At 45.1% G+C, this 21,499-nt stretch overlaps 8 non-coding genes across 8 annotated transcripts; all 8 read left to right on the top strand.

Moving 5' to 3' along the window:
* Positions 1 to 10,737: 10,737 nt before the first annotated feature.
* On the top strand, positions 10,738 to 10,809 carry trnae-uuc (transfer RNA glutamic acid (anticodon UUC)). The gene has a single exon. It is a non-coding gene; the product is annotated as a tRNA-Glu (tRNA).
* Positions 10,810 to 12,003: 1,194 nt separating this feature from the next.
* On the top strand, positions 12,004 to 12,075 carry trnad-guc (transfer RNA aspartic acid (anticodon GUC)). The gene has a single exon. It is a non-coding gene; the product is annotated as a tRNA-Asp (tRNA).
* Positions 12,076 to 14,046: 1,971 nt separating this feature from the next.
* On the top strand, positions 14,047 to 14,118 carry trnad-guc (transfer RNA aspartic acid (anticodon GUC)). The gene has a single exon. It is a non-coding gene; the product is annotated as a tRNA-Asp (tRNA).
* A 704-nt stretch (positions 14,119 to 14,822) lies between these two features.
* trnae-uuc (transfer RNA glutamic acid (anticodon UUC)) lies at positions 14,823 to 14,894 on the top strand. The gene has a single exon. It is a non-coding gene; the product is annotated as a tRNA-Glu (tRNA).
* Positions 14,895 to 16,088: 1,194 nt separating this feature from the next.
* On the top strand, positions 16,089 to 16,160 carry trnad-guc (transfer RNA aspartic acid (anticodon GUC)). Its single transcript has one exon. It is a non-coding gene; the product is annotated as a tRNA-Asp (tRNA).
* A 1,953-nt stretch (positions 16,161 to 18,113) lies between these two features.
* Positions 18,114 to 18,185, top strand: trnad-guc (transfer RNA aspartic acid (anticodon GUC)). The gene has a single exon. It is a non-coding gene; the product is annotated as a tRNA-Asp (tRNA).
* A 704-nt stretch (positions 18,186 to 18,889) lies between these two features.
* Positions 18,890 to 18,961, top strand: trnae-uuc (transfer RNA glutamic acid (anticodon UUC)). The gene has a single exon. It is a non-coding gene; the product is annotated as a tRNA-Glu (tRNA).
* A 1,194-nt stretch (positions 18,962 to 20,155) lies between these two features.
* Positions 20,156 to 20,227, top strand: trnad-guc (transfer RNA aspartic acid (anticodon GUC)). The gene has a single exon. It is a non-coding gene; the product is annotated as a tRNA-Asp (tRNA).
* Positions 20,228 to 21,499: the final 1,272 nt, after the last annotated feature.

The raw sequence follows: 21,499 nt of genomic DNA, 5'->3' as shown, positions 1-21,499 counted from the left end.
CAAATAAATATTCATCACTCCTCCTGGACAAGAGAACCATTCAGACTGACTTCGAAATATTTACTAATATGTTGATGTAAAGATGTTAATTTACAAATTTTGCTTCCAATGTTTTTTCTCTCAAACATTCTCCACAATATTAATCCCTGCTCTTATCACGAAAAGTGTTGAATTATTTTAGGTACTTCCCAAGTAAACAGCAGGAAACAAACTTTATTGTTGTCTCAATTTTCAATCTCCTAAATCAAAAATGTATACCTAATCAAAATGACAGATTAGCTGTTTAATCAAAGTATTTTGCGTGTCTTTCTCAATAAACAAGTAATGGTTTCTTCTAAAGTAGCTGCCTCCATTTTTCATACATCAATACAGAGTTCTTGTTTCTATTAACACTCCACTAATCATTTAAGAAGGAATCTATAGTTACGTTATTTCTGGGATTGTTCAGACTATAGAACGACAGACAAAATAAAATCGTTCACAATAGCAAAATACAGCGGATGCTGGAATCTGAAATATACACAGAAAAAGCTGGGAATACGCAGCAGGCCCGGCAGCATCTGTGGAGAGCGAGAGATGAACAAAGTTAAGGCTTCAGGTCTGTGGCCTGTTGTCGCAACTGGATAAAGTTAGAGATTTAACCAGCTGCAGAGGCCGGATTTAACCACTGCTGCCTTCCACCATATCACAGACCATCCCCTTTGTTCCTTCCGCCCGCCCGCATTTCGCTGACTCTGCACCTGGTTAAAATCTGTAACAACTCTAACATTTTTCATTTCTGAAGAAAGGTCACAGACCTGAAACGTTAAATCTGTTTTTCTCTCTCTCCACCGATGCTGCCTGGCCTGCTGAGTATATCCAGCATTTTCTCTTTTTATATTATGTAAAATAAAATTGTTTGTGTTTTTCCCCATTTTTGGTTCTCTTCCTAAACGTCTTAGTTATATTATTATAAAATCAATAAAAAGTAATAAGTTACTCCTCCAAAACCTCCACTGTTCTCCCCGAATTCAACTGCATGTTTCTGTGAAGCTACTCACTTCATTCCATTGTTGAAAATCAAATTTTGAGCAATTTCCAATTTTAAAAGTTTTAAGCAATTTAGCGCCTGCTTAAAATAATTCCGACTTCAAGACGCGCTTGAAACTTGTTTAGATGCGGGGAACATTGATGTTTGCTTGTTTCTTCCAAAATCATATTCGAAACGTAGGGGTAAAGAAGTGTTTATAACATTTATTTTTTGAGAAAATGCCTTTAAAAATCTTTAAATTCTTTCTAGTCACATCGCAGCTATGACAGAAGAAGTTGCGCCAAGTTTCTCTTTCCCTCTTGAAAGCTGTCTTTAAACATGCTGCAATAATATAAAATAAACTCTAATTACAAACGGAGCTCAAATAAGAAAGTGAATAAAGTGGTTAAACTTGCTAAGAAGGCGGTGAGGTTATCTTTCCCCAGTACCAGCGTGAACCATCGTCAGAGCTGGAAAAAGTTGGAGATGCAACAGGTTTTAAGCAGGTGTAAAGGCAGGGAAAGTGGGGGAGCGGAGGAAGGAAATAAAGGGACAGTCTGTGCTAGGATTGAAGGCAGGAGAGATGAAATGTTGCAAATGGGGATGGCAGAATGATCAACAGCTGCGACCTGCAAAAATAAGTTCAGGGGTTATAGTCTGAAATTGATGAACTCAGTGTTGAGTCCAGAAGGCTGTAAAGTGCCTAATCGAAAGAGGAGGTGCTGTTCCTCCAGCTTGCATTGAGCTTCATTGGATCAGTGTAACAGGCCTAGGACAGAGTGGCCTGTGTTGGAGTGGAGCGGCGAATTAAAGTGACAGACGACCAGATGCTCGAGGTCACCATTACGGACGAAATGGACGTGTTCTGCAAAGTGGTATTCCCAATCTGGCTTTGGTCTCCCCAATGAAGAGGAGACCGCATCATGAGCAGTGAATACAGTATACTAAATTGGAAGAAGTACAAGTAAATCGCTGTTTCACCTGGAAAGGTTGCTTGAAGCCCTGGACAGTGGGAAGGTAGGAAGTAAAAGGGCATGTATTGCTACTCCTGCACTTACACGGGAAGGTGCCGGGCGAACGGGAAGGAGTGTTGGGGTGATAGAGGATTGGACCAGGGTGTTGTGGAGGGAGCGGCCCCTTCAGAATGCTGAAAGTGGAGGTGAGGGCAAGATGTGCTTGGCGGTGATATCACGCTGGAAGTGGCAGAAATGGCGGAAGATTTTTGCAGGTGGCAGCTGTTGATCCTTCTGCAATCCCCATTTGCAACATTTCATCTCTCCTGCCTTCAATCCTAGCACAGACTGTCCCATTATTTCTTTGAATGTGGAGACTGGTGGGGTGAAAGCTGATGACAAGGGGAACCCTATTGTGGTTCCGCGAGGGAGGGGAAAAGGTGAGAGCAGAAGTGCGGGAAATAGAATGGACACAGTCAAGAGCCGTGTCAACCACGGTAGAGGGGAATCCTAGGTTGAGGAAAGAGGAAGACATGTCTGAAGCACTGGAATGGAATGAGGCATCGTCAGGCCAGAAGCGGCGGAGATGGAGCAACTGGGAGAATGGAATAAAATCCTTACAGGAAGCGGGGTGGGAGGAAGTGCAGTCCAGATATCTGTGGGAGTCCGTGGGCTTATAGTGAATATAATAGAAAAATACTTCGGATATTGGACATCTTACATAACAACAAAAAACGCTGGAAATACTCAGCAGGCCAGGCAGAATATGTGGAGAGCCGAACAGAGTTAATGTTTCAGGTCTGGGACCCTTCATCAGAACTGGAGAAAGCTGGAGATGTAACAGATATTAAGCAGGTGCATGGACGGGGGAGGGGGCGTGGATGGGAGGAATGTATTGAAGGAAAATACTGTGCTTATGTAGGAAGCGACTCATGCCCTCATTTGTTTAAAGTAATAAGCAGACAAAAACACAGGTATTTGATCAAAATGAACCCGCAGATGACCACGCACAAATAAACAACCAGAGAGGCAGACAGAGTTGGGAAACACCAGGAAATCGACAAGAAATATTGACAAGGAGTAAAGTGCTTTGCCATCAGAAAATTGCTGGATTTTGATGCTTGTTGAACGGCATCTCCCTAACAAATTTAGCTGATCACAGCATGGCTATCAATCAATTCATTGCCAGTGTGAAAAATGCAACTCTTGATACTTAGCAACGTGTGCAAGACTGGAATGAGAGAGTGCCTGGGCCGTGGTCAGTGATAGCTTATCCTGAGCATCAAGATATTCATTAGGCCTGAGCCCTTGCTGCGTAAGAAAATTCTCCTCATCTCCCCTCTGGGCCTTTTGCCAGTTATGTCCTTCGGTTACCGACCCTCCTGCCACTGCAAACGGTTTCTCCTTATTTATTCTTTCAATGCACCTTGCAATTATGAAAAACTCTATTAAATTTCTTCTTAAACTTCTGAGGAAAGCAATCTCAGCTTCTCCAGTCTCTCAACATAACTGAAGTCCTTCACCCCTCGGACCACTCTGTGAGACGTGAAACCGAGGCTCTCGCTCTCTGTGTGTCTCTCTCTATCTTTGTCTCTGTCTCTCTCTTTGTCTCTGTATACATTTCTGAGGGGGATTGACAGGGTAGATGCAGGAAGGATGCTTCCCCTCTTGGGGGAATCTAGAACTAGGGGGCAAAGATTCAGGCTAAGGGGTCGTCCATTTAAAACGGAGGAATTTCTTCTCTCAGAGGGTCGTGAATCTTTGGTAATCTCTAACCCAGAGAGCTGTGGAGGCGGAGTCATTGGATATAATCAAGTCGGAGATTGACAAATATTTGAGCTGCATAGAAACGTAGAAGATAGGATCAGGAGAAGTCCATTCGGCCCCTCGAGCCTGCTCCTCCGATCAATGCGGTCATGGCTGATCATCCAGATTCAGCATTCTGTCCCTGCTTTCTCCCCATATCCCTTGATCCCCTTATCCTTAAGAAATATTTCTAACGCCTTCTTGAATGTATTTAATGAATTGGCCTCAACTGTCTTCTGTGGTAGAGAATTCCACAGGTTCACCACTCTGGGTGAAGCAATTCCTCCTAATCTCAGCCCTAAATGGCTTACCCCTTATCCTTAGACAGTGACCCCTGGTTCTGGACTCCCGCACCATCGGCAACAGCCTTCCTGCATCTAATATGTCTAGTCCTGTTAGAATTTTATAAGTTTCAATGAGATCACCTCTCATTCTTATAAACTCTAGCGAATATAAGACTAATCAATCCAATCTCTCTTCATACGTCATTCCTGCCATTCCAGGTATCAATCTGGTGAATCTTCGCTGCACTCCCTCCAGGGCAAGATCATCCTTCGTCAGATAAGGCGACCAAAGCTGCACACAATACTCAAGGTATGGTTTCACCAAGGCCCTGTAGAATTCCATCAACACATTCTTGTTCCTGTACACGAATGTTCTCGCTGTGAAGGACAGCATACCATTTGCCTTCTTAACCGCCCGCTGCACCTGCATGCTTGCCTTCAGCGACTGGTGCACAAGGACACCCACGTCTCGTTGCACTTCCCCTTTTCCCAATCTATTGCCGTTCAGTTAATAATCTGCCTTCCTATTTTTGCCACCAAAGTGGATAACCTCGCATTTATTTACATTATACTGCATCTCCCATGCATCTGCCCAATCACCCAACCTATCCAAATCGTACACGCCCACCCAGCTTTGTGTCGTCTGCAAACTTGCTGATATTACATCTAGTTCCCCCGTCTAGATCATTAGTATATATTGTGAATAACTGGGGTCCTAGCCCCGATCCCTCTGCTACCCCACTAGTCAGTGCCGTCAACTCGGAAAAAGACCCATTTATTCTAAATCTTTGCTTCCTGTCTGCCAACCAGTTTTCTATCCAAGTCAGTACATTACCCCCAATCCCATGTGCTTTAACTTTGCATGCTAGTCTCTTATGCAGGACCTTTTCGAAGGCCTTCTGAAATTCCAAATACACCACATCCACTTGTTCTCCCTTTTCTATTCTACCAGTTACATCTTCAAATAATTCCAGTAGATTAGTCAAGCACGATTTACCTTGTGTAAATCCATTTTGACTTTGTCCAACATAACAACAGAAAATGCTGGAAAAATCAGCAGGCCAGGCAACATCCTTGGAGAGAAAATAGAGTCTACGTTGAAAATAGACCCGAAACGTTGACACTATTTTCTCTCCGCGGATGTTGCCTGGCCTGCTGAGCTTTTCCAGCATTTCCTGTTGTTATTTCGGATTTCCAGCATCTGCAGCATTTTGCTTTTGACTTTGTCCGATCCTGTCATTGTTTTCCAAGTGCTGTGCTATTACATCTTTTATAATGGACAATAGCATTTTCCCCACTACCGATGTCATGCTTACCGGCCTATAATGCCCCGTTTTTGCTCTACCACCTTTTTTAAATAGTGGTGTTACATTACCTTCCCTCCAATCCATGGGAATTTTTCCAGAATTTATAGAATTTTGGAAGATGACCAGCATTGCATCTATTCTTTCTAGGGCCACTTCCTTAAGTACCCTAGGATGTAGATTATCAGGCGCTGAGGATTTATCGGCCCTCAATCCCGTCAATTTCCCTAACACCATTTCCCTACAAATACTGATTTCATTCAGTTCCTCCCTTTCATTAAACCTTATGTTCCCCGACATCTCTGGGAGTTTATTCGTGTCCTCCTTTGTGAAGACAGAACCAAATTATGGATTTAATTTGTCTGCCATGTCTTTGTTCCCCATTATAAATTCCCCTGTTTCTGAATGCAAGGGACCTGCGCTTCACTTTAACAATCTCTTTCTATTCACATATCTATAGATGCTTTTACTGTCAGTTTTTATGTTCCCTGATAGCTTACTCTCATACTCTATATTCCCCCTCTTAATTAATACCTTTGTCCTCCTTTGCTGGATCCTAAACATAGAAAGATAGAAACATAGAAGATAGGAGCAGGAGTCGGCCATTCAGCCCCTCGAGCCTGCTCCACCATTCAATGAAATCATGGCTGATCATCCAAATTCAGTACCCTGTCCCTGCCTTCTCCCCATATCCCTTGATCCCATTGGCCTGAAGAAATAGATCTAACTCCTACTTGAACATATTTAATGAATTTGCCTCCACTGCCTTCTGGTGTAGAGAATTCCACAGGTTCACCATACTGTGGCTTACCCCTTATCCTTAAACTCTGACACCTGGGTCTGGACTCGCTGGCCATCTGGAACATCCTTCCTGCATCTAGTCTGTCTAGTCCTGTTAGAATATTATAAGTTTCAATGAGACCCCCTCTCATTCTTCTAAACTCCAGCGAGTAAAAGCCCAGTCGACACAACCTCTCCTCATACATCATTCCTGCCATCCCAGGTATCAGTCTGGGAAACTGCTCCCAATCGTCAGATAGCAAAATTTTCTATAGTTATATAAAAAGAAAAAGGGTGGCTAATGTAAATGTTGGTCCCTTAGAGAATGAGACTGGGAAATTAATGCTGGGAAACATGGATATGGCAAAAAAGCTGAACAATTATTTTGTATCAGTCTTTACGGCGGAGGACACTAAGAATATCCCAACACTGGACAAACAGTGGGCTCTAGGGGGGGGGAGGAGAAGCTAAATACGATTAAAATCACTAAGGAAGTGGTACTTGGTAAAATAATGGGACTCAAGGCGGATAAATCCCCTGGACCTGATGGTTTACATCCTAGGGTCTTGAGGGAAGTGGCGGTAGGGATTGTGGATGCATTGGTAATAATTTTCCAAAACTCCCTGGACTCAGCAAAGGTCCCAGCAGATTGGAAAACTGCTAATGCAACACACTTATTTAAAAAAGGTAGTAGGCAGAAGGCTGAAAACTACAGACCTGTTAGCCTAATATCTGTGGTTTGTAAAATTTTAGAGTCCATTATTAAGGAGACAGTAACGGGACATTTGGATAAACATAATTTAATAGGACAAAGTCAGCATGGTTTTATGAAGGGGAAGTCATGTTTGACAAATTTGCTTGTGTACTTTGAGGAACTAACATACAGGGTGGATAAAGGGGGACCAGTGGATGTATTGTATTTAGACTTCCAAAAGGCATTTGACAAGGTGCCACACAAAAGATTATTACTCAAGATAAAAAATCATGGGATTAGGGGTAATATTCTGGCATGGGTGCAGGATTGGCTATCTAACAGAAAGTAGAGAGTTAGGATAAATGGTTCGTTCTCAGACTGGCAATCAGTAACTATTGGTGTCCCGCAGGGGCCAGTGCTGGGTCCCCAACACTTTGCAATCTATATTAATGATTTGGAGGAGGGGACCGAGTGTAACATATCAAAGTTTGCAGATGATACAAAGATGGGAAGGAAAGTAGTGAATGAGGAGGACATAAAAAACCTGCAAAGGGAGATAGACAGGCTACGTTAGTGGGCAGCGATTTGCCAGATGGAATACAATCCTGGAAAGTGTGAGGTTATGCACTTTGGCAGAAAAAAATCATAGAGCAAGTTATTATCTTAATGGCAAGAAACTGGAAAGTACTGTAATACAAAGGGATCTGGGGGTCCTGGTGCACGAAACACAAAAAGTTAGTATGCAGGTGTAGCAAGTGATCAAGAAGGCCAATGGAATGTTGGCTTTTATTGCTTGGGGGACAGAATATAAAAACAGGGAGGTATTGTTACAGTTGTACAAGGTATTGGTGAGCCCGCACCTGGAATACTGCATACTGTTTTGTTGTCCATACTTAAGAAAATACATACTTGCTCTCGAGTCAGTACAAAGAAGGTTCACTCGGTTAATCCCAGGGATCAGGGGCTGGTCATATGAGAGAGGTTGAGTAGATTGGGACACTACTCAATGGAGTTCAGAAGAATGAGAGGCGATCTTATTGAAATATATAAGATTGTGAAGGGGCTTGATCGGGTGGATGTGGTGAGGATGTTCCCAATGATGGCTGAAACTAGAACTAGGGGGCATAATCTTAGACTAAGGGGCTGCTCTTTCAAACTGAGATGAGGAGAAACTTCTTCAATCAGAGGGTAGTAGGTCTGTGGAATTTGCTGCCCCAGAAAGCTGTGGAAGCTACATATTTAAATAAATTTAAAACAGAAATAGACAGTTTCTTAGAATTAACGGGAATGAGGTGTTACGGGGAGCCGGCAGGAAATTGAACATGAGTCTATGTTCGGAACGGTCATGGCCCTGTGGGTAAAGGAGCGGGCTCAGTGGCCATGTAGCCTGGTTCTGCTCCTACTTCTTATGTTCTAATTATGTGTTAGATTGCAGGAGATGGTTCTATTCCTGTTCCTGGCTGGGGTGGAAATCAACTTTTACAGAATGTAAGTACTGTAGAAAATATAGGGACAGTGATCTCCTGGACGAGTTGCGATCGCCCAGATGGGTCGGAGAGGAATTTCCCAGATTTTTATCTCCCAAATTGGCCATTGGGTTTTTTATCAGGTTTTTCGCCTCTCCCAGGAGATCACATGGGTTCGGGAGGGATGTAGAGTAATAGTAGATTTGAGGTTAGGATCAGATCAGCCATGATCTATTGAATGCTGGAGCAGGCTCGAGGGGCCGATTAGCCTACTCCTGCTCCTATTTCTTACGTTCTTTTGTTTGCTGCTTTATCTGTCCAATTGATATGTCCTCTCCTTGGAACTTATGCTATCATTAATTTCCCTTGTTAGCCAATGTTGAGGGAGTCAAGGGTTATGGGGTGCGGACGTTGAGCCGAAGATCTGATCAGCCATGATCTTATTGAATGGCGGGGCATGCTGGAGTGTCCGAATGGGATACTCCTGCTCCAATTTCTTCTGTACTTATTTTTATTTCTGTCCCTTCTGCCACTTTGTCCCTCTGTTCCCAGGTCGATTATTGCTCTGACAGATTCTGCATCTTTCAGTTCCTCGTTAGCATAGCGGTGAGTATCCCCGCCTGTCATGATAACTTAACCTGAGCAGTAAGAAAAACATTACGCCTGAGCCCTTGCTGCGTAAGCCAATTCTCCCCATACTGATTATTTTGCTGGTTATCTTCAATCGGTGTCCTCTGGTTACCGTCACTCCTGCCACTGGCAAGCGTTTCTCCTTATTGCCTCTATCTGATCCCCTTATAATTTTGAAGGCCCCTTATTAAATTTCCTCTTAACTTCTGAGGAAAACAATCCCAGACTCGCAACATAACTAAAGTCCCTTAAATCTCGGGCCAATCAGCAAGACGTCAAACTGAGGGTCTCGCTCTGTATGTCTATTTTTGTCTACCTCTTTGCTCCTGTCTCTCTCTGTATAGGATTCTGAGGATGCTTGACAGGATAGATGCAGGGAGGATATTTCTCCTCCTGGGGGAATCGATAACTTGGGGGCAGAGCTCAGAATCAGTGGTCGCCCAATTAAAACAGAGATGAGGAGGAATATCTTCTCTCAGAGTGTAGCGAAACTTTGGAATCCTCTACCCCAGAGAGCTGTGCAGGCGGAGTCATTGAATATAATCAAGGCGGAGACAGACATATGCTTGAGATACAGTGGAGTCACGGGTTTTGTGGAGTGGGCGGAAAAGTGGCGTTGATTCGAAGATCTGATCAGCCATGACATTATTGAATGGCGTGGCAGGCGCGACGAGGCGAATGGCACACCCCTGCTACAATTTCTTCTGTTCTTATTCTTATCTCTGTCCCTTCTGCCTCTTGTCCCTCTGTTCACAGGTCGATTTTTGCTCTGACAGATTCGGTATGTTTTAGTTCCTCGTTAGTATAGCGGTGAGTATCCCTGCCTGTAATGTGGAGACAGCGGTTCATCCCCCAAATTTAATCCTTTGGGCAGCTCCTTAAAATGCTCCTGGGAGAAGTTGAACAGGACAAAATGAACTAAAATAATTTAAAATATGTACTGGCATAAGAAGAACTGTATAACAATTCCCCCATATTAAATTTCCTCCTAACCGTCGCAGGAAAACAATCCCAGACTCTCAACATAACTGAAGTCCGTTATCCCTCGGACCACTCTGCAAGACGTCAAACTGAGTCTGTCACGCGGGGGAACGGGGTTCAATTCCCCGACGGGGAGGATTTTTAACATTCCCAATTTTAAACCTTCAGGCAGCTGCTTAAAATGACCCTGGGAAAAGTTGAATAGAACAAAGTGAACTACAATAATTTTAAAATAGAAACTGGCATATGAAGAACTGTATAACAACTCCCAGCACCAGTTCCTCGCTAGTAGCGTGTTCTCCTTCTGATTGCCTTTTGTGTGGGGCACTGAGGAGGGAGACTGAAAATGAGATAACAGCGGGAGAAAGCACGACTGCTCTTTCAAAGAGACAGCACAGGCACGATTGGCCGAATGGCCTCCCACCGTGCTGCCAGCCTCCATGAATGCATGACACTGAGATGGATATCTGAGACATACCCACACAAAGAGAGCACATACGGGTATTTTGTGTGTGTTTGCTGCTTTGTTTCAAGCACTGCATAACCATTTCCTCTACAATGTCGTGGATATTATCATGTTCAGTTTTCAATTCCCCGACGGCTTCTCTCTGACTTTATGCCTCTGACTCTGAGAAAAGCATAGAAGGAAATATATGGCAAATGGACGCCTGTGGCTTCGTGAACATGTCCTTTGTGTTCTCGTCTAAAAGATGTCATCTTGAACGAAAAGTTTGCCTGGCGTGAACGTGATCTGAATTTCAAAGCAGCAAGGAGGAAAGTCTGCGTTGCTCTGCTTGCTGGCAGGCAGCTTCTTGCAACTTATTGCAGCTTCCCTGGTGGTCTAGTGGTTAGGATTCGGCGCTTTCACCGCCGCGGCCCGGGTTCGATTCCCGGTTAGGAAACAGTGCGTTTTGAGGCTGTTTGAAATGCCTCCAATCAATGCACCCGCGCGAAGCAATTTCTGCTCCTGATCAACCTTTGCAATTTCAACACTGCTGATGCCTCAACAGGTACACAATGCACTTTCTTGCCTTTTGTAAAATGCCTGCTGTTTCAAAGTCAGCAGGAAATTACATTTGGGACGAGACAATTTAAACGTGTACATGCCCACATTTAACTGCAGCTGACAGTGTCAGAACAGTCACGGTTATTATCAAACTTCCATGTATTTTCTTGCAGGCTGCACCCCCCTAACAAATTTAGCTTATCACAGCACGGCTATCAATCAACTCAACGCCAGTTTGAAGAATGCAACATTTGAAAGTTAGCAACGTGTGCAAGACTTTAGTGAGAGAGAGTTGGGCCGTGATAACATTTCTAAGCAGTAAGATATTCAGTAGGCCTGAGCCCTTGCTGGGTAATACAATTCTCCCCATACTGATTCTGCTATCTTCAATTGGTCTCCTCTGGTTACCGTCATACCTGCCACTGGCAAGCGTTTCTCCTTATTACCTCAATCAAATCCCCTTGTAATTTTGAAAGCCTCTTATTAAATTTCCTCTTAACCGTCTGAGGAAAACAATCACAAACTCTCAACATAACTGAAGTTCCTTATCCCTCGGACCACTCTGCAAGACGTCAAACTGACTGTCTCGCTCTGTATGTCTATCTTTGTCTCCCTCTTTGTCCCTGTCTCTCTCTGTATAGGATTCTGAGGGTGCTTGACAGGATAGATGCAGGGAGGATGTTTCCCCTCCTGGGGGAATCTACAACTAGGGGGCAAAGCTCCAGGATATCCGGTCGCCCATTTAAAACGGAGATGAGGAGGAATTTCTTCTCTCAGAATGTCGTGAATCTTTGGAATCCTCTACCCCAGAGAGCGGTGGAGGCGGAGTCATTGAATATATTCAAGGTGGAGACAGACATATATTTGAGCTGCAGTGGAGTCAAGGGTTATGGGGAGCGGGCAGGAAAGTGGCGTTGAGTAGAAGATCTGTTCAGCCATGATCTTATTGAATGGCGGGGCAGGCTCGAGGGGCCGAATGGCCCACTCCTGCTCCTATTCCTTCTGTTCTTATTCTTATTTCTGTCCCTTCTGCCTCTGTCCCTCTGTTCACAGGTCGATTTCTGCTCTGACAGATTCGGCACTTTTCAGTTCCTCGTTAGTATAGTGGTGAGTATCCCCGCCTGTCACGCGGGAGACCGGGGTTCAATTCCCCGACGGGGAGAATTTTTAACATCCCCAATTTTAAACCTTTGGGCAGCTCCTTAAAAAGACCCTGGGAAAAGTTGAATAGAACAAAATGAACGAAAATAATTTTAAAATATGAACATGACGAAATTTATAACAACTCCCTGCACCAGTTCCTCGTTAGTAGAGTGTTCTCCTTCTGTTTGCCTGTTGTGTGGGGCACTGAGGAGGGAGAGAGAAAATGAGATAACAGCGGGAGAAAGCACGACTGCTCTATCAAAGAGACAGCACAGGCACGATTGGCCGAATGGCCTCCCACCGTGCTGCCAGCCTCCATGAATGCATGACACTGAGATGGATATCTGAGACATACCCACACAAAGAGAGCACATACGGGTATTTTGTGTGTGTTTGCTGCTTTGTCTCAAGCACTGCATAACCAATTCCTGGACAATGTCGTGGATATTATGATGTTCAGTTTTCACTTCCCCGACGGCTTCTCTCTGACTTTATGCCTCTGTCTCTGAGAAAAGCATAGAAGGAAATATATGGCAAATGGACCCCTTCCCGCACTTGATGCTGTGGCTTAGTGAACATGTCCTTTGTGTTCTCGTCTAAAAGATGTCATCTTGTACGAAAAGATTGCCTGGCGTGAAAGTGATCTGAATTTCAAAGCAGCAAGGAGGAAAGTCTGCGTTGCTCTGCTTGCTGGCAGGCAGCTTCTTGGAGCTTCCTGCAGCTTACCTGGTGGTCTAGTGGTTAGAATTCGGCGCTTTCACCGCCGCGGCCCGGGTTCGATTCCCGGATTAGGGAACAGTGCGTTTTGAGGCTGTTTCAAATGCCTCCAATCAATGCACCGGCGCGAAGCAATGTTTGCTCCTGATCAACCTTTGCAATTTCAACACTGCTGCTGCCTCAACAGGTACACAATGCACTTCCTTGCCTTCTGTAAAATGCCTGCTGTTTCAAAGTCAGCAGGAAATTACATTTGGGACGAGACAATTTAAACGTGTACATGCCCACATTTAACTGCAGCTGACAGTGTCAGAACAGTCACTGTTATTATCAAACTTCCATGTATTTTCTTGCAGGCTGCACCCCCCTAACAAACATAGCTTATCACAGCACGGCTATCAATCAACTCAACGCCAGTTTGAAGAATGCAACATTTGAAAGTTAGCAACGTGTGCAAGACTTTAGTGAGAGAGAGTTGGGCCGTGATAACATTTCTAAGCAGTAAGATATTCAGTAGGCCTGAGCCCTTGCTGCATAATACAATTCTCCCCATACTGATTCTGCTATCTTCAATTGGTCTCCTCTGGTTCCCGTCATACCTGCCACTGGCAAGCGTTTCTCCTTATTACCTCAATCAAATCCCCTTGTAATTTTGAAAGCCTCTTATTAAATTTCCTCTTAACCGTCTGAGGAAAACAATCACAAACTCTCAAAATAACTGAAGTTCCTTATCCCTCGGACCACTCTGCAAGACGTCAAACTGACTGTCTCGCTCTGTATGTCTATCTTTGTCTCCCTCTTTGTCCCTGTCTCTCTCTGTATAGGATTCTGAGGGTGCTTGACAGGATAGATGCAGGGAGGATGTTTCCCCTCCTGGGGGAATCTACAACTAGGGGGCAAAGCTCCAGGATATCCGGTCGCCCATTTAAAACGGAGATGAGGAGGAATTTGTTCTCTCAGAATGTCGTGAATCTTTGGAATCCTCTACCCCAGAGAGCTGTGGAGGCGGAGCCACTGAATATATTCAAGGTGGAGATAGACATATATTTGAGCTGCAGTGGAGTCAAGGGTTATGGGGAGCGGGCAGGAAAGTGGCGTTGAGTACAAGATCTGATCAGCCATGATCTTATTGAATGGCGGGGCAGGCTCGAGGGGCCGAATGGCCCACTCCTGCTCCTATTCCTTCTGTTCTTATTCTTATTTCTGTCCCTTCTGCCTCTGTCCCTCTGTTCACAGGTCGATTTTTGCTCTGACAGAGTCGGCACCTTTCAGTTCCTCGTTAGTATAGTGGTGAGTACCCCCGCCTGTCACGCGGGAGACCGGGGTTCAATTCCCCGACGGGGAGAATTTTTAACATCCCCAATTTTAAACCTTTGGGCAGCTCCTTAAAAAGACCCTGGGAAAAGTTGAATAGAACAAAATGAACGAAAATAATTTTAAAATATGAACATGACGAAATTTATAACAACTCCCTGCACCAGTTCCTCGTTAGTAGAGTGTTCTCCTTCTGTTTGCCTGTTGTGTGGGGCTCTGAGGAGGGAGAGAGAAAATGAGATAACAGCGGGAGAAAGCACGACTGCTCTTTCAAAGAGACAGCACAGGCACGATTGGCCGAATGGCCTCCCACCGTGCTGCCAGCCTCCATGAATGCATGACACTGAGATGGATATCTGAGACATACCCACACAAAGAGAGCACATACGGGTATTTTGTGTGTGTTTGCTGCTTTGTCTCAAGCACTGCATAACCATTTCCTGGACAATGTCGTGGATATTATGATGTTCAGTTTTCACTTCCCCGACGGCTTCTCTCTGACTTTATGCCTCTGTCTCTGAGAAAAGCATAGAAGGTAATATATGGCAAATGGACCCCTTCCCGCACTTGATGCTGTGGCTTAGTGAACATGTCCTTTGTGTTCTCGTCTAAAAGATGTCATCTTGTACGAAAAGTTTGCCTGGCGTGAAAGTGATCTGAATTTCAAAGCAGCAAGGAGGAAAGTCTGCGTTGCTCTGCTTGTTGGCAGGCAGCTTCTTACAGCTTCTTGCAGCTTCCCTGGTGGTCTAGTGGTTAGGATTCGGCGCTTTCACCGCCGCGGCCCGGGTTCGATTCCCGGTTAGGGAACAGTGCGTTTTGAGGCTGTTTGAAATGCCTCCAATCAATGCACCCGCGCGAAGCAATGTCTGCTCCTGATCAACCTTTGCAATTTCAACGCTGCTGATGCCTCAACAGGTGCGCAATGCACTTCCTTGCCTTTTGTAAAATGCCTGCTGTTTCAAAGTCAGCAGGAAATTACATTTGGGACGAGACAATTTAAACGTGTACATGCCCACATTTAACTGCAGCTGACAGTGTCAGAACAGTCACTGTTATTATCAAACTTCCATGTATTTTCTTGCAGGCTGCACCCCCCTAACAAACATAGCTTATCACAGCACGGCTATCAATCAACTCAACGCCAGTTTGAAGAATGCAACATTTGAAAGTTAGCAACGTGTGCAAGACTTTAGTGAGAGAGAGTTGGGCCGTGATAACATTTCTAAGCAGTAAGATATTCAGTAGGCCTGAGCCCTTGCTGCGTAATACAATTCTCCCCATACTGATTCTGCTATCTTCAATTGGTCTCCTCTGGTTACCGTCATACCTGCCACTGGCAAGCGTTTCTCCTTATTACCTCAATCAAATCCCCTTGTAATTTTGAAAGCCTCTTATTAAATTTCCTCTTAACCGTCTGAGGAAAACAATCACAAACTCTCAACATAACTGAAGTTCCTTATCCCTCGGACCACTCTGCAAGACGTCAAACTGACTGTCTCGCTCTGTATGTCTATCTTTGTCTCCCTCTTTGTCCCTGTCTCTCTCTGTATAGGATTCTGAGGGTGCTTGACAGGATAGATGCAGGGAGGATGTTTCCCCTCCTGGGGGAATCTACAACTAGGGGGCAAAGCTCCAGGATATCCGGTCGCCCATTTAAAACGGAGATGAGGAGGAATTTGTTCTCTCAGAATGTCGTGAATCTTTGGAATCCTCTACCCCAGAGAGCTGTGGAGGTGGAGCCACTGAATATATTCAAGGTGGAGATAGACATATATTTGAGCTGCAGTGGAGTCAAGGGTTATGGGGAGCGGGCAGGAAAGTGGCGTTGAGTACAAGATCTGATCAGCCATGATCTTATTGAATGGCGGGGCAGGCTCGAGGGGCCGAATGGCCCACTCCTGCTCCTATTCCTTCTGTTCTTATTCTTATTTCTGTCCCTTCTGCCTCTGTCCCTCTGTTCACAGGTCGATTTTTGCTCTGACAGATTCGGCACCTTTCAGTTCCTCGTTAGTATAGTGGTGAGTATCCCCGCCTGTCACGCGGGAGACCGGGGTTCAATTCCCCGACGGGGAGAATTTTTAACATCCCCAATTTTAAACCTTTGGGCAGCTCCTTAAAAAGACCCTGGGAAAAGTTGAATAGAACAAAATGAACGAAAATAATTTTAAAATATGTACATGACGAAATTTATAACAACTCCCTGCACCAGTTCCTCGTTAGTAGAGTGTTCTCCTTCTGTTTGCCTGTTGTGTGGGGCACTGAGGAGGGAGAGAGAAAATGAGATAACAGCGGGAGAAAGCACGACTGCTCTTTCAAAGAGACAGCACAGGCACGATTGGCCGAATGGCCTCCCACCGTGCTGCCAGCCTCCATGAATGCATGACACTGAGATGGATATCTGAGACATACCCACACAAAGAGAGCACATACGGGTATTTTGTGTGTGTTTGCTGCTTTGTCTCAAGCACTGCATAACCATTTCCTCGACAATGTCGTGGATATTATGATGTCAGTTTTCACTTCCCCGACGGCTTCTCTCTGACTTTATGCCTCTGTCTCTGAGAAAAGCATAGAAGGAAATATATGGCAAATGGACGCCTTCCCGCACTTGATGCTGTGGCTTAGTGAACATGTCCTTTGTGTTCTCGTCTAAAAGATGTCATCTTGTACGAAAAGTTTGCCTGGCGTTAAAGTGATCTGAATTTCAAAGCAGCAAGGACGAAAGTCTGCGTTGCTCTGCTTGCTGGCAGGCAGTTTCTTGCAGCTTCCCTGGTGGTCTAGTGGTTAGGATTCGGCGCTTTCACCGCCGCGGCCCGGGTTCGATTCCCGATTAGGGAACAGTGCGTTTTGAGGCTGTTTGAAATGCCTCCAATCAATGCACCCGCGCGAAGCAATGTCTGCTCCTGATCAACCTTTGCAATTTCAACACTGCTGATGCCTCAACAGGTACACAATGCACTTCCTTGCCTTTTGTAAAATGCCTGCTGTTTCAAAGTCAGCAGGAAATTACATTTGGGACGAGACAATTTAAACGTGTACATGCCCACATTTAACTGCAGCTGACAGTGTCAGAACAGTCACGGTTATTATCAAACTTCCATGTATTTTCTTGCAGGCTGCACCCCCCTAACAAACTTAGCTTATCACAGCACGGCTATCAATCAACTCAACGCCAGTTTGAAGAATGCAACATTTGAAAGTTAGCAAAGTGTGCAAGACTTTAGTGAGAGAGAGTTGGGCCGTGATAACAGTTCTAAGCAGTAAGATATTCAGCAGGCCTGAGCCCTTGCTGCATAATACAATTCTCCCCATACTGATTCTGCTATCTTCAATTGGTCTCCTCTGGTTACCGTCATACCTGCCACTGGCAAGCGTTTCTCCTTATTACCTCAATCAAATCCCCTTGTAATTTTGAAAGCCTCTTATTAAATTTCCTCTTAACCGTCTGAGGAAAACAATCACAAACTCTCAACATAACTGAAGTTCCTTATCCCTCGGACCACTCTGCAAGACGTCAAACTGAGTGTCTCGCTCTGTATGTCTATCTTTGTCTCCCTCTTTGTCCCTGTCTCTCTCTGTATAGGATTCTGAGGGTGCTTGACAGGATAGATGCAGGGAGGATGTTTCCCCTCCTGGGGGAATCTACAACTAGGGGGCAAAGCTCCAGGATATTCGGTCGCCCATTTAAAACGGAGATGAGGAGGAATTTCTTCTCTCAGAATGTCGTGAATCTTTGGAATCCTCTACCCCAGAGAGCTGTGGAGGCGGAGCCACTGAATATATTCAAGGTGGAGGTAGACATATATTTGCGCTGCAGTGGAGTCAAGGGTTATGGGGAGCGGGCAGGAAAGTGGCGTTGAGTAGAAGATCTGATCAGCCATGATCTTATTGAATGGCGGGGCAGGTTCGAGGGGCCGAATGGCCCACTCCTGCTCCTATTCCTTCTATTCTTATTTCTGTCCCTTCTGCCTCTGTCCCTCTGTTCAAAGGTCGATTTTTGCTTTGACAGATTCGGCACCTTTCAGTTCCTCGTTAGTATAGTGGTGAGTATCCCCGCCTGTCACGCGGGAGACCGGGGTTCAATTCCCCGACGGGGAGAATTTTTAACATCCCCAATTTTAAACCTTTGGGCAGCTCCTTAAAAAGACCCTGGGAAAAATTGAATAGAACAAAATGAACGAAAATAATTTTAAAATATGAACATGACGAAATTTATAACAACTCCCTGCACCAGTTCCTCGTTAGTAGAGTGTTCTCCTTCTGTTTGCCTGTTGTGTGGGGCACTGAGGAGGGAGAGAGAAAATGAGATAACAGCGGGAGAAAGCACGACTGCTCTTTCAAAGAGACAGCACAGGCACGATTGGCCGAATGGCCTCCCACCGTGCTGCCAGCCTCCATGAATGCATGACACTGAGATGGATATCTGAGACATACCCACACAAAGAGAGCACATACGGGTATTTTGTGTGTGTTTGCTGCTTTGTCTCAAGCACTGCATAACCATTTCCTGGACAATGTCGTGGATATTATGATGTTCAGTTTTCACTTCCCCGACGGCTTCTCTATGACTTTATGCCTCTGTCTCTGAGAAAAGCATAGAAGGAAATATATGGCAAATGGACCCCTTCCCGCACTTGATGCTGTGGCTTAGTGAACATGTCCTTTGTGTTCTCGTCTAAAAGATGTCATCTTGTACGAAAAGTTTGCCTGGCGTGAAAGTGATCTGAATTTCAAAGCAGCAAGGAGGAAAGTCTGCGTTGCTCTGCTTGTTGGCAGGCAGCTTCTTACAGCTTCTTGCAGCTTCCCTGGTGGTCTAGTGGTTAGGATTCGGCGCTTTCACCGCCGCGGCCCGGGTTCGATTCCCGGTTAGGGAACAGTGCGTTTTGAGGCTGTTTGAAATGCCTCCAATCAATGCACCCGCGCGAAGCAATGTCTGCTCCTGATCAACCTTTGCAATTTCAACGCTGCTGATGCCTCAACAGGTGCGCAATGCACTTCCTTGCCTTTTGTAAAATGCCTGCTGTTTCAAAGTCAGCAGGAAATTACATTTGGGACGAGACAATTTAAACGTGTACATGCCCACATTTAACTGCAGCTGACAGTGTCAGAACAGTCACTGTTATTATCAAACTTCCATGTATTTTCTTGCAGGCTGCACCCCCCTAACAAACATAGCTTATCACAGCACGGCTATCAATCAACTCAACGCCAGTTTGAAGAATGCAACATTTGAAAGTTAGCAACGTGTGCAAGACTTTAGTGAGAGAGAGTTGGGCCGTGATAACATTTCTAAGCAGTAAGATATTCAGTAGGCCTGAGCCCTTGCTGCGTAATACAATTCTCCCCATACTGATTCTGCTATCTTCAATTGGTCTCCTCTGGTTACCGTCATACCTGCGACTGGCAAGCGTTTCTCCTTATTACCTCAATCAAATCCCCTTGTAATTTTGAAAGCCTCTTATTAAATTTCCTCTTAACCGTCTGAGGAAAACAATCACAAACTCTCAACATAACTGAAGTTCCTTATCCCTCGGACCACTCTGCAAGACGTCAAACTGACTGTCTCGCTCTGTATGTCTATCTTTGTCTCCCTCTTTGTCCCTGTCTCTCTCTGTATAGGATTCTGAGGGTGCTTGACAGGATAGATGCAGGGAGGATGTTTCCCCTCCTGGGGGAATCTACAACTAGGGGGCAAAGCTCCAGGATATCCGGTCGCCCATTTAAAACGGAGATGAGGAGGAATTTGTTCTCTCAGAATGTCGTGAATCTTTGGAATCCTCTACCCCAGAGAGCTGTGGAGGTGGAGCCACTGAATATATTCAAGGTGGAGATAGACATATATTTGAGCTGCAGTGGAGTCAAGGGTTATGGGGAGCGGGCAGGAAAGTGGCGTTGAGTACAAGATCTGATCAGCCATGATCTTATTGAATGGCTGGGCAGGCTCGAGGGGCGGAATGGCCCACTCCTGCTCCTATTCCTTCTGTTCTTATTCTTATTTCTGTCCCTTCTGCCTCTGTCCCTCTGTTCACAGGTCGATTTTTGCTCTGACAGATTCGGCACCTTTCAGTTCCTCGTTAGTATAGTGGTGAGTATCCCCGCCTGTCACGCGGGAGACCGGGGTTCAATTCCCCGACGGGGAGAATTTTTAACATCCCCAATTTTAAACCTTTGGGCAGCTCCTTAAAAAGACCCTGGGAAAAGTTGAATAGAACAAAATGAACGAAAATAATTTTAAAATATGTACATGACGAAATTTATAACAACTCCCTGCACCAGTTCCTCGTTAGTAGAGTGTTCTCCTTCTGTTTGCCTGTTGTGTGGGGCACTGAGGAGGGAGAGAGAAAATGAGATAACAGCGGGAGAAAGCACGACTGCTCTTTCAAAGAGACAGCACAGGCACGATTGGCCGAATGGCCTCCCACCGTGCTGCCAGCCTCCATGAATGCATGACACTGAGATGGATATCTGAGACATACCCACACAAAGAGAGCACATACGGGTATTTTGTGTGTGTTTGCTGCTTTGTCTCAAGCACTGCATAACCATTTCCTCGACAATGTCGTGGATATTATGATGTCAGTTTTCACTTCCCCGACGGCTTCTCTCTGACTTTATGCCTCTGTCTCTGAGAAAAGCATAGAAGGAAATATATGGCAAATGGACGCCTTCCCGCACTTGATGCTGTGGCTTAGTGAACATGTCCTTTGTGTTCTCGTCTAAAAGATGTCATCTTGTACGAAAAGTTTGCCTGGCGTTAAAGTGATCTGAATTTCAAAGCAGCAAGGACGAAAGTCTGCGTTGCTCTGCTTGCTGGCAGGCAGTTTCTTGCAGCTTCCCTGGTGGTCTAGTGGTTAGGATTCGGCGCTTTCACCGCCGCGGCCCGGGTTCGATTCCCGATTAGGGAACAGTGCGTTTTGAGGCTGTTTGAAATGCCTCCAATCAATGCACCCGCGCGAAGCAATGTCTGCTCCTGATCAACCTTTGCAATTTCAACACTGCTGATGCCTCAACAGGTACACAATGCACTTCCTTGCCTTTAGTAAAATGCCTGCTGTTTCAAAGTCAGCAGGAAATTACATTTGGGACGAGACAATTTAAACGTGTACATGCCCACATTTAACTGCAGCTGACAGTGTCAGAACAGTCACGGTTATTATCAAACTTCCATGTATTTTCTTGCAGGCTGCACCCCCCTAACAAACTTAGCTTATCACAGCACGGCTATCAATCAACTCAACGCCAGTTTGAAGAATGCAACATTTGAAAGTTAGCAAAGTGTGCAAGACTTTAGTGAGAGAGAGTTGGGCCGTGATAACAGTTCTAAGCAGTAAGATATTCAGCAGGCCTGAGCCCTTGCTGCATAATACAATTCTCCCCATACTGATTCTGCTATCTTCAATTGGTCTCCTCTG

The sequence above is a fragment of the Somniosus microcephalus genome, unplaced genomic scaffold (assembly GCF_052327205.1).
Source record: "Somniosus microcephalus isolate GS21.2 unplaced genomic scaffold, FLI_Smic_1.0 unresolved_chr5, whole genome shotgun sequence".
NCBI classification, from domain to species: domain Eukaryota; kingdom Metazoa; phylum Chordata; class Chondrichthyes; order Squaliformes; family Somniosidae; genus Somniosus; species Somniosus microcephalus.
Note: the sequence above shows the minus strand (reverse complement) of the source record. Positions and strands in the feature narration are given on the sequence as shown.